Raw genomic sequence first — 13,629 nt, 5'->3', positions numbered from 1 at the left:
TTGATATACCATGAGGAAGCCTCTCATTTGTAAGACTTCTCCCTTCATTCACAGCTCAGCGGGATACAAATTTCTGGAGTAGAAACTGTGACTTACCAGAAGACATCTTAGCCTAGAAATGGTAAATTCAAGTCGTGACGCAGCTGCCTATTAGCCATTAATGTAGGTTTACTTTATCAGTCATCTCAGTTTTTCAGGAGCTAGTAGCTGTGTCCATTCCACTCAGTATTAAAAGAATCCTGCCCAGGAAGGAAAAAAAAATTAACATTAATTCAGTATTTTGTCTCTCTCAGGCACTTGTAACACATTTCACATGGATTAGCACATTTCATTCCCCTAAGAATTCAATATCGTGTATTCTATTGCTACTCCCAGTTTACCAAAGAGGTTAAGTGAGGATTTTATGAATGGGGCCTTGAGACACAGGTGGTTTATATAATAATATACCCACTGTCACAATAGCAGTAGTAATCATGCTGTCAGGATTTCACTAAGGCAGTTCAACTTCTTAGATTCTTTATCTGCAATTCTATACTTTATCCCCACATATTGTATTTCAAGAAAAAATTACTGTTTTTCTTCTTTCAAAATGTTCAATCATTCTCCTAATCCTGTTGTCTTAAAATGTAGAGATTTTTGCCAAAGACATATTCAAAAGATAAAAATCTGCCCTCCTACGGTTTCAGTCAGCTTATGATATCAAATGACTTGTGTAAATGAAATGGAGTTACTGAGAATAAGGTTAATACCTGGGTCATCTGTCCCAGAATATATACGTGGTATGACAGTTATCCAATTTGAGTCCTTTCTTGGTAGCATCATTTTCACGAGACAATACTTTTGGTAATGAATAGCTACATGCATGGTTGTACCAGAAACTTGTAAGTCACTAATATCTGAAATCAAACCTTTCTAACTTTATTCCTTCAGCTGAAATCTACATTCTTAATAACAAATTCTGAAAAGTGCAGCATGTAGAAACGAAGTAGTCATGCATGCCTACATATGAATGAATTTCTTTAGATCCCCTGCCGATAACAGGTTTTGAAGGTGGGATGAGCAGAGTAAGCTTTGGTGATAGGCACTGAGAGAGATGGCTGAACATGTATCATTAATGTGATGAAGTCTATGAGCATGGAGACTGGCGACCCCACCGACACACATTTCCTGCATTCCAGTTTTGCTGGTGGCCTGCCCTGCCCTTTCTGCTTTCTCATCCTTACCGGAGATGACAAGTTCAATGGAAATTGAGGTGTTTCAGAAAAATTCTAAAATAAACCTCAAATACTTGTTTAGAGAATTCAAGTGATTTAAGTAAGATGTGACAATGGATGAAAACCCACCTGTTAAAAGTGGTCTCATTCCCCTATAAAAACTATTTGAAAGAGAGTACTTTTATCTCAGGAAGCTACATTCTCAAATTTGAGTTCTTAAATCAGGGTTGTCGAAACCTGGTTAACCAGTTCAGGTCCAGATGAGAGATAATATGATACAGATATAACCCAATTAAGTTTCAAGATAAATCCCTTCAGTTGTACTAATCATTGTTTTAGACTCTTTGGTAGTTCCTTATATATATATGTAAAGATATTAGTGAAGGGTTTCATTTTTGCTCTATTTTCTTAAGCTGACTAAAAAATTATTCTTTCCATTTAATCTACATTTCATATTTTAGCCTACAATTTAAGGCTACATTCTGGTCACAGTACAAGCCTATTTAGTAATTTTGATAATTTTTCAGTTCTGAACATATTGCTTAGCATATGTTTTTTCTATAGGAACTCAACAAGGTACTCAGGAAAACTGTCTCAAAATTGCCTCTCCTGAAAAGCTATGCAATTTGTAGCAAATGCTCTGTCGATTTTATAACTTGTAAAAAGTGAAATGAGCACTGACTTGATGGTGACAAGATGAAAGATAATGGAAAAACCTCACTATTGTGTCATTCCTTTCATCATATGCAAATGTAATTATTATATTCACTATGAATTGTTGATCTTCATATTATCTTTTTATCTTCAGTACAAGTCTTATCTGAGAACTGACAGGTGCTAGTACCTGTGGACTTTTGCAGTGGCCCTTAAGTGGTCTTAGCAGCTGCTGAATGCTTACACATAATGAAGGTAAATTTGGACAACTGAATCAACACCATTTCTTAAAATTGGTTTAAAAAGAAACTCTGCTTGTAATGCCAAGAAATAGTATTTTCTCTAGAAGAAGTAAAATTAGATACTGAGATATCCATTCAGGTGACAAATCTTATTTGATTTCCTACTATGTGTCAAGCAGTGTGCCAAACAGTAGGGACAAGTGTGAGACAAAGTTCTCTGAACTCAGCAGTTGTAGTCTCACTGAAGGAAACAGATATTAAATTAAAAAATATATATATATATATATATGAACATGAACATCTTGGTGTTCTCATTATTTCCTTATTTCTGCATTTCTCCTATGTGCTACATAATTTTTTAAGGGATGCTCTTTTTGGCTAAGTAATGGCAGCTTTTTATTTCTTATAAATTGTGTTTTGTTTGTGTTGAGAATAAAATGCAGAGCCTATTTTTCTTATTGACTACCAACAAATTATTGAAAAGAAGTTCTATACTCTTTCTTGTCATTTTTTTCCTGAACCTTGCGTTTTATTGACATAAACTGATTCAATTTATTTTTTATAGAAAAATAAAAATTTTGATGTATAATTAAATAATAATACATGCTTTAAGCATAAGACTCCAATGGGTATTGCCAAATATACACCATTACCACAATCAAAATACAAAATACTTGTGTCAACCCAAAACTCGTAGGTCCTTTTGTAGTAAGTCTTCAGACCACCCAGGTATCCACTGATGTATCTTTTTGTCACTGTAGATTAGTTTTGTCTTTCCTATAATTACATACAAATATAATCATCCAGGGAGCACTTATTTGTGATTGGCATTTTTCACTCAGCATATTTTTGAGATTCATCCATGTTGCTATGTGAATCAGTAGTTCATTCCTAATCATTTTTGGGCAGTCAACCAAGTTTGGATACAATACAATCTGTTTATTCTTCTACCTACTGATGCACATTTGGGAGGTTTCCAGTTTCTGTCTATTATAAACAATGTTGTCATAAACATTTTTTGTACAAGTTTTTGTATGGACATATTTTTGAGTATATAAATAAGAGTAGAATTGGTGGACTGCATGCTAAGTGCATATAAGTAAGAAATTGGCTGTATTCCCACCAACAACTAATGAAAATGTCAACACTAGGTATTTTCAATCTTTTAATTTTAAACATTCTAGTGGGTATATAGTCATATCTCATGGTGGTTTCAATTTGCATTTTACTAATTTCTAATGTTCTTTTGAATGTCTTTTCAGTTGCTTTGGGGCCATTAATATATTTTACTTTGTGAAGTATCTCTTCAACTATTTTATCTATTTTTAATCAAAATGGTTCTCCTTTTATTATTGAGTTGAAAGATATACATATATTTTTTTAAACTATGTAAGGTTTGTAACAAATTTCAAATAGGGTAGACAAATATTATATATATATATATAATATTTTTATATATAAAATATATATAATATTTTTTTCTAACTGGGAAACATACATACCTATCTATCCTCCATCTATCTATCCATCTATATATATCTAGACTGCATTTTGTACAAGTCTGTATGAACATATTTTTGTGTTTTCTTGGGTAAATAACTAAGAGTAGAATTGATGGATTTTATGTTAAGTATAGATAGATAGGTCTGTTTTCTAGTTAGGAAATGTTTATCTACTTCAAGGTCACAAACTTCATATGTTTTTAAAAGAAACTCCTTAGCTTTAGCACACATACTTTGGTCTAAGATCCATTTAAATTGAACTTTGTTTATGGGGGGGGGATCAGGTAAGGATAGAGGTTCATTTTTGTTTTTCCATATGGATACACAGTTGTTCCAGCACCTTTGTATCATTGTTGATGATCAATGGAGCACATATGTGTAGATCTATTTCTGGACTCTCTACTTGGTTTCATATGTTTATTTTTATGTCAATACCACACTGTTTTGATTAAGGTAGCAAATAACACTTCAAGTCACATAGTGTGAGTCAAGTGGGTTTTCCAACTTTCTTCTTTTTCAAAACTGTTTTGCATAATCTAGTTACTTTTCATTTTCATATAAATGTTGTGATCCTCCTATCAATTTCAGTCCATATGCATATATTTGGATTAGAATTACATTGATGTGATAGATCAATTTTAGAACTGACACCTTAACAATGCTAAGTCTTTCAAACAGGAACAAAATATATATCTCTAATTATTTGTCTCCTTTAGTATCTCTCAAAAAAGTTTTGCAGTTTTTAATATAGAGGTCTTACATATATTTTATTAAATATATACTTAGTTTTGTATATTATTGTGTGATAGTTTTATCTGTCAACTTGATGAGTCTTTACTACCCAGTTATTCAATCAAACACTAACATATGTGTTACGGTGAAGATATTTGTAGATGTGATTAACATCTGTAACCAGTTGACCTTATAAAGGAAATTATCCTGGATAATCTGGGTGAACATGATCCAATCAGTTGAAAGGCCTTAAAAACAACCAACTGTTTCTTTGTGAGCTGCGACATAAGCTCCTGCCCAAGAATTTCCCGTGTGCCCTTCCTGACAGGATGTCCTGTGAATTTTGGACTTGCTTAGCCAGCCCCCCAATCAATAAGTCAATTCTCTCTCTGTCTCTGTCTTAGTCGCTCTCTTCTGGTTCTATTTCTCTTACAGAACTGTGACTGAAGCATATTGAAACCCTATTTTAAATTTATTCATGTTACGTATTAAATCTGTGAGCTCTTCCTATATTTTCTTTAGGATATACTATGTACCTTATACATATACGATGATATACCCTTCAAATACAGATAATTTTAGTCATTTTTTTCTATTTTCACATATTCTATACTGTTTTTCCCATATTAAATATTCTAGGATCTCGAGTGAGTCTTACCAAAAGATTGGCATTGGAATCTCCATACCTGTTTAAGAATTGGTAACATCCAGGGAAACATTTGGTCAGGTGTTTTTACCAATCCTGTTACTCAGTCTGAAACTACTCCCTCAATTCCACTTCTTTGGCATGTAGTCAAGTGCCAAATGGGCGACCATTTATGCCCAGTTGAGCATACAATTTTGTCAGCTTTTTCCATAATGATTCCTATGATTCCCTCAAATCCCGTTAATTAGCATGTGAGGCCCTTCTCTTTCCTCTTCCAGAAAGCCATGCCTCTGCCAGTATCCCATTCTCATCACCAAAAACTGTCAAGAACTATGAATGGTTTGAGATCTTACTCCACTTCCCTGCCACCAAGTTAGCCTGTCCTAGTTTCATGGGAGACATCTGGGTCAAAGGACTTTGTTACTCACAATAATAACAGCAATAAAAGTACCAGATTTTTGTTGTGCTGGTTTTGTTAAAGAAAAAAAATTATTCATTCAATGGCATTTATTAAAGAACAGTAAGGCAGACTTTATTCCAGACCATGATGGTAAGAATACGGACTGATGCAATAGGGTTCTGCAATGGAGCAAGCTTGGGCTCAACTTCAAATACAACAGAGAAAAGTGGAAATTTGTAGTTAAGAAGTGGGGAGTCAGAGGGGGGCAGTCATTGGATGGAAAATTACAGAGAATAAACATCAGAGATAAGGGAGGATTCTGGCTAAACTGATCTAACAGGATTCTTGCTAAAGGCAGACCAGGGTGATCAGACACCACCTATTCAGAACAAAAGGCAGACAGCGCTTTTGTTTGTAAGAGATGCAAACCCATGGAGAACTGTCTCAATATAAAATTGTATGAATATTAATAATGCAAAATTTAAAATCTGAATTAGGCATAATAGAGTCTATCTATTAGACATTATACCTAAAGTAACATTAGGATAATAATAACAGTCATTCAAAAATATGTGTTGGTTAATTACCATTGCTACAAATGCATCAGGTTGAAATTTATATTTGGGAAAAAAAAATCAGTATTGCCTTTAGATTCATATAAGAGGACTAGGTCTATTTGAGGTCCTCACATGTCACAAACACAATTATAAATAAAAATATTAAAGAACATATTGTTGATTTTTTTTACTTGGAATCTCTAATACAGAAAACACCTGTAACCTTATACAGCTACTCTCATCATTAATATTCATTAGGCCTTTGTGAAATGACTCTCCATAGCTCTTATGCTGTATCCTCAAGTGAAAAGGTGACTGTTCCAAAATCTATGAAGGTGTCTGGTTTATATTGTTGTTAATCTGGAAGATGTGGTACAGAGGTCAACCAGTGGGTCAGGGATTGGATATGTTGAAATGAAGCTTGTTGAGTTTTGATAATGCCTCACATTGCCTTCAGATAATCATTGCATGCACCTTCAATGCTGAAATCAACAGGAACAGCCCAGTTTTCAAGCTAACAAAATATAGTATCAGGCATCGCTATGGAGGGAAGATTTGATGAGTGCAAGCACCAAGAGGGATATAACAGATGCCAGAAGGTGACCTACATGCAGAAGCGGGGCCAAATCCAAAGCTGAACCCCAAGAACTGTGCGAACAGAGAAGAGAAAGGGAAATTTCTCCATGCAGCTTCAGGAGCAGCAGATTAAATCCCCACAATCAACTCGAGGTACCCTGCATCTGTGGAATACCTGAATAGACAAAAATATCATCCCAAAATTGAGGCAGTGAACTTTGGGAGCAACTGTACACTTGGGGTTTGCTGTATGCCACTGACTAGTTTCTGATTTCTATATTTATCTTAGTTTAGTATTTAGTGCTCGTTATCACTGGTGGATTTGTTTATTGGTTTGGTTACTTTCTTCTTTTTTTATTACTTTTTAAAATTTTGCTAATTTTTTTTTATTTCTTATTTTAACAACGATTTTTATTTATTTATTTTTCTTTCTTTCTTTTTTTCTCACTTTTCTTCTGAGCCGTGTGGCTGACAGGGTCTTGGTGCTCCGGCCAGGTGTCAGGCCTGAGCCTCTGAGGTGGGAGAGCCAAGTTCAGGACATGGACCACCAGAGACCTCCCGGCCCCACATAATACCAATCGGTGAGAGCTCTCCCAGAGATCTCCAATTCAATGCTAAGACCCAGCTCCACTCAATGACCAGCAAGTTTAAGTGCTGGACACCCCATGCCAAGCAATTAGCAAGAAAGGAACACAACCCCACCCATTAGCAGAGAGGCTGCCTAAAATCATAATAAGTTCAGAGATACCCTAAAACACACAACCAGATGCAGTCCTGCCCACCAGAAAGACAAGTTCCAGCCCCATCCACCAGAACATAGACACTAGTCCCCTCCACCAAGAAACCTACAGAACCTACTAAACCAACCTTACCCACTGTGGGCAGACACCAAAAACAACAGGAACTATGAACCTGCAGCCTGTGAAAAGGAGACCCCAAACACAGTAAGTTAAGCAAAATGAGAAGACAGAGAAATATGCAGCAGATGAAGGAGCAAGGTAAAAACCCACCAGACCAAACCAAGGAAGAGAAATAGGCAGTCTACCTGAAAAAGAATTCAGAGTAATGATAGTAAAGATGATCCAAAATTTTGGAAATAGAATGGAGAAAATACAAGAAACATTTAACAAGGACCTAGAAGAACTGAAGAACTGAAGAACATACAAACAATGATGAACAACACAATAAATGAAATTAAAAATTCTCTAGATGGAATCAATAGCAGAATAACTGAGGCAGAAGAAAGGATAAGTGACCTGGAAGATAAAAGAATGGAAATAACTACTGCAGAGCAGAATAAAGAAAAAAGAATGAAAAGAATTGAGAACTGTCTCAGAGACCTCTGGAACAACATTAAGTGCACCAACATTCAAATTATAGGGGTCCCAGAAGAGGAAGAGAAAAAGAGGGAGGAAGCAGAAAGGGACTGAGAAAATATTTGAAGAGTTTATAGTTGAAAACTTCCCTAATATGGAAAAGGAAATAGTCAATCAAGTCCAGGAAGCACAGAGAGTCCCACACAGGATAAATCCAAGGAGAAACATGACAAGACACATATTAATCAAACTAGCAAAAATTAAATACAAAGAAAAAATATTAAAAGCAGCAAGGGAAAAGCAACAAAAAACATACAAGGGAATCCCCATAAGGTTAAGAGCTGATCTTTCAGCAGAAACTCTGCAAGCCAGAAGGAACTGGCAGGACATATTTAAAGTGATGTAAGGGAAAAAGCTACAACCAAGATTACTCTACCTAGCAAGGATCTCATTCAGATTTGACAGAGAAATTAAAATCTTTACAGGCAAGCAAAAGCTAAGAGAATTCAGCACCAAAAAACCAGCTTTTCAACAAACGCTAGAGGAATTTCTCTAGGCAGGAAACACAAGAGAAGGAAAGGACCTACAAAAACAAACCCAAAACAGTTAAGAAAATAGTAATAGGAATATATATATATATCAATAATTACCTTAAATGTGAAGGGATTAAATGCTCCCACCAAAAGACATAGACTGGCTGAACGGATACAAAAACAGGACCTGTATATATGGTGTCTACAAGAGACCCACTACAGACCTAGGAACACATGCAGACTGAAAGTGAGGGGATGGAAAAACATATTCCATGCAAATGGAAGTCAAAAGAAAGCTGGAGTAACAATTCTCATATTAGACTTTAAAATAAAGACTATTACAAGAGACAAAGAAGGACACTACATAATGATCAAGGGATCAATCCAAGAAGAAGATATAACAATTGTAAATATTTATGCACCCAACATAGGAGCACCTCAATACATAAGGCAAATGCTAACATCCATAAAAAGGGAAATCGACAGTAACACAGTCATAGTAGGGGACATTAACACCCCACTTTCACCAATGGACAGATCATCCAAAATGAAGAAGGGAGGGTGGGAAGGAGATGCAAGAGGGATGGGATATGGGGATATATGTATACGTATAGCTGATTCACTTTGTTATACAGCAAAAACTAACACAACATTGGAAAGCAATTACACTCCAATAAGATGTTAAAAAAAAGAGATATATTTCCTAATAATATTATCAGGTCCAATAGCACAACATGCATTAAAGACAATTTCTTTTATATACTGCATTTATCTTCCTAAGTGACTTAGCACTAATTATTTAATATTTTTTAAACTCCAAGAATGTCATTCCTGGAAATATCCATTCCCCTAAAGAACCTGAGATCAGTTCTAGATTCTTTAGGAAATTGTCACTATTTAAATTTAGGTTTATTTTTAAATTACCCCATGAAAAAATATGCACCCTTGGGGCAAATTTAGAAAGACTATGTATAGACAGATATTTAGGGAAGAAAAGAAAAAGAAAGAAAAGAAAAGGAAAGAAAGAAAGTCAGGTGATTATTATTGATATTCATTAAGATTGTTCATCAGTGTATGAACTGATAGGCCAGAGATATAAGATCAATGAAGTTCAGAAACATTCTAAATTGCCCCACAAATCACTAGGCTCAGAATAGAAAGTCTTGAGTGCTTCATCTGGCAGCCATTTGCCTAGGTTATGGTTTTTATGCTGTTAATAACCCTTAATTCCTTCTGAGTCGTGTCCTCATAAACACACTATGTAAATAATTAACTGAATGTTTCACCATTGTTAATCTATACAACCTATTAGCATTCATTCATTCTGAAAATATTACATTTTTTCCCTCTTGCAAATGAACCATTGTATTTTTCTATTTACGTCATTGAGTCTCTGATGTTTATTCATTCTCAGCTAACTAGCTTTGAATAAACACTGCAACAATTGCAAAGTATCCCCATCTTATTTCACCTTGAGGAAACAAGGTCACATATGAAACAGTTTATCACTAATGATCTTCCTAAGTTTGAAATTAAGCCATAATTTACAAATCCGTTATTGTTCTTTACCTCCCATCCCTCCACCACGCCTTTCTGAGGAAGATGTATGATGTGATACCACATAAAGAAAGGGTAGATGTATCTGTGCTTATATTTCAGAAACACATACAAAATTTCAGATACAGTGATTATGCACCTGTGAAATCTGATGGATGAGTTAATTAATTAATTAACACCAATTCTTGAAGGTAACCTGGTTTCACCTTAAAATCAGCAGAGTACCAATATTTGCCAAGTTTTGGCTAGTTGTTAAATTTGCTTTTGTTTTTGTTTTCTCTGAGAAAACATAATTAAAACTGAATGAGGCATAAAGGGCAACTAAAAATCAAATTATATAGTTAAGGTTCATATCATTCTATAACACAGGAAGAAGTTAATTGAATGCTTAGTAACTATTTACTAGTGTTATTTAAAAATTATTCATTGATTTACTCATTCACTTAACATTTATTATGTGCATATTATATGATAGTCATTGTCCTGGGTTCTAAGAGGTCAAACAATAAGTAAAGGCAAAAAACTCTCTGCCCCCCCCCCAAAAAAATCTCTTTGAACTCAATAAACTTGATGTATATAATTATATTAATTGTATATATAGATATATACATATATGTAACATAAATTATGTCTGTTTATATATATATACATATATACATGTGTATATATAATATACAATGTGTACATATATACAAATACATATATACATGTTCTGATACTTAAAATATATTAAAAATTTTAAATTAAGATTTATAAATGATGCAATCAAAAATTTGAAAGAGCTTATGAGTGGTCTAGAATGATCTTTAGAAAGGAGAAACAGAAAGGTATTGAATTGAAACTTAAATAATGAATAAGAAGCACTGCTACTCATGCACCCAAGCAACTAATGGAGTAGGAACTTTCTGATAGAGAAAACAACAAATGCATTGGCATGAAGAGGAGTTCAGCATGAACGTGTAATAAATTGTGGCCAATGTGGCAAGGGCTAGAAAACAAAGGAATCTTTTTATTTTGCAAGGGAATTGAGATTTTACTCTTTAAGTAATTGTAAAATAATGAAGATTATTGATTGGGGATAGTTTTACCAGCATTAGCTTTCCCTGTAGAGAATGATAATTTCGGAGGCATTATAAAGGATAAATTGGAAAGGGGAAAAGTGATTTCCAACTAAGAAGGATGTGATTTGGAATAGATGAAGTGATAAATAATAAATTTTAAACAGACTAATAGCATTTGAAAAGAAAAAAGATGAATGATAGTAACATTATTATAATATAAGATCCTTAGGAAATGAGATTTTTATAGGGAGTGAAGGAAGAGACAGAGAGAAATCTAGGATAATACCAGTTTTTTGACATGGGTTCCTAAAGAAAAATTAGTATGACTCCACTGTTCAAAAGGTATCGAGTGTAGGATGGATGCTTTCGTCAGGAAAAGAACTAGGGAATTGTCAACTTTTCAAATTTAGAGAAGCTATTAAAGTTCTTGTGAAATATCCATTTGAACGTCCAGATGGATGTGTGGATCCAGCATTTAGTAGGGATCTTGGCTAGAGATACAAATCCAGAAGTCATCAGCATTGCTAAACTAATTCTCTTGAGTAGTGAAAGCAAGTTAATAATTCCTAAAATCTTACTACAAGAATTCTGAGAGTAGAAAGACTTCATTTTAATAATATTTCAAAGGAATAGGGAATGGTTTCCACCAATCATTTTTTATGGTGATAATAGTTTAGTGCCATGAAATACTAAGCTTTTTCCATATAGTTTCTTTGTTTTAGAATAAAACATATAAACTATACCAGTTTTCTTGAGAATTTATAGAGCACATGTCATTTTTTCCTTTGTTTCAAACTTCAGCTACACTTATATACAGATTCTTTTCTCTAGAATAATAAAATTTTATCTATTTATTAAACTTTTACATTTCCATACAATACAATAATAATTAGAAGTCATAATACAATATTTTAAAAGAAAAAATTGTGTAGTTTGAAATTTTTAAATCATATAAAAGATATATCATAGTATAAAGAGGTTACTGGAGATATTGTTACAAGGTCAATTTATTTAGTCTGTTTGTGGAGAACTAACTAGTACTTCATGCTGACCCAAGAGAAGACAAAAGTGGATTTGCCCTTATTCACTTCCTAGTTAGAATTTTTACATAGTCTATGAAAAACTTTTAGACAACCAATCTAAGAATGAGGAAAAATGAATTTTGCCCTCAATTATGAGATAGTGCATGGCAGTAAAAAAAAAAATCAAAGACAGGACTTCTCTATGAGAATATTAAGCTACATGATGCAAAGATCTACTCATGTGTGGAAGATGGTCACTCATCTATGCAGGCTTTAGCAGTAGGTTTAAATGAATATGCTTCATGAGATATTTGAATCCAATAAAGAAAGAAAACTTTATGGAGAAATTACTCTCCTCCTTATGTCAGTTTTCTTGCATCATTAAATTCAAGATAATACACCCAGTTACTCAAGCCAGAAATCTGAGTATCATCCTTGCCCCTTCATCTCCTTTACTTCCTACATCTAATCACCAAGACTGGTAGATTTACATGTCAATGTCTATCCTTACTCCTGCTACTTTATATTAGGCGACCATTCTTTCTTGCCTGGACTGGTGCAACAGCTTTTTGCAGTCTTATCTTTCACCAATTCATACTCCACCCTGTAGAAATGTTATATTTTTAAATTTACAGACATAATTACGTCTCTTTTCTGTCTAAGACCCTCAAATAATTTCCTATCACAGTCAGAATAATGTCCAAACTCCTGATAACTATCTTTAGGTGTTTCCTTATGATATGACTCTTTTATAATTGCTAAATACTTTGTGCCTTATGATCCAACCATTAAGGGCCTTCACATATGGGTATGTCCTTACTTGCCTTATTTCCTCACTTTTCTCCCCCTACCACTTTTACCTTGTTAATCACTGAGATATCTCCTTTAGCAACCTTCTCTAAACTCCCAAACCCTACGAAAGTGCCTTCCTAGAAGTTCCATGGTACCTGTGTTTCTGATCAATATACTTATCATATTGTGCTACAAGACTGATTACTTGCTTATCTCCGTATTAGAATGCCAACAACTTCAGGAGAGAGAACATGTCTGATTTCTACTTCCTAATTACTCCCAGTCTATGGCCCAATTGCTGCTTGAATGAGGTAGGAAGTGTTTCAAACTCATTTTTATGTAATTAATCAGCCATACAACAATGATAAAAATGAGATTAGTGGAGTCTAACAAGTAATGATTATTCAGATATCTTTTGTACTATATGAAATAATTTGTTAGCCTAAAAGTTAGTTTAGTTCAGAGAGTAGAACACAGCTACAGAAAATGTGAAAATGAATTTCAGTAGCTTGTTTATAAATGCTTTACTTTATATACTTTCAGAAACTTAATTTTCAAAAAATATTAAATAATATATGAAAACAGAATATAAAATGTATTATATTTTAAAGTGTACCTGTAGTCAACATTTGTCTTTTTTTTCCTACTCCCCCTTCTGAACTCTCAGTTAGTGTTTTGCAAACACATTATAGCAATTTTTCTTAGTGCATATATACCATCTTCTTATCATCATGTGGCATCTCCCTCTAGCAGAATATCCTGGACTTTCATATAGGATGGTAGCTGCGTTCCATGGGAACAGAAGCAGAGGTATCATAACTCCTA

Source organism: Lagenorhynchus albirostris, chromosome 4, assembly GCF_949774975.1.
Source record: "Lagenorhynchus albirostris chromosome 4, mLagAlb1.1, whole genome shotgun sequence".
Classification (NCBI taxonomy): Eukaryota; Metazoa; Chordata; class Mammalia; order Artiodactyla; family Delphinidae; genus Lagenorhynchus; species Lagenorhynchus albirostris.
Note: the sequence above shows the minus strand (reverse complement) of the source record.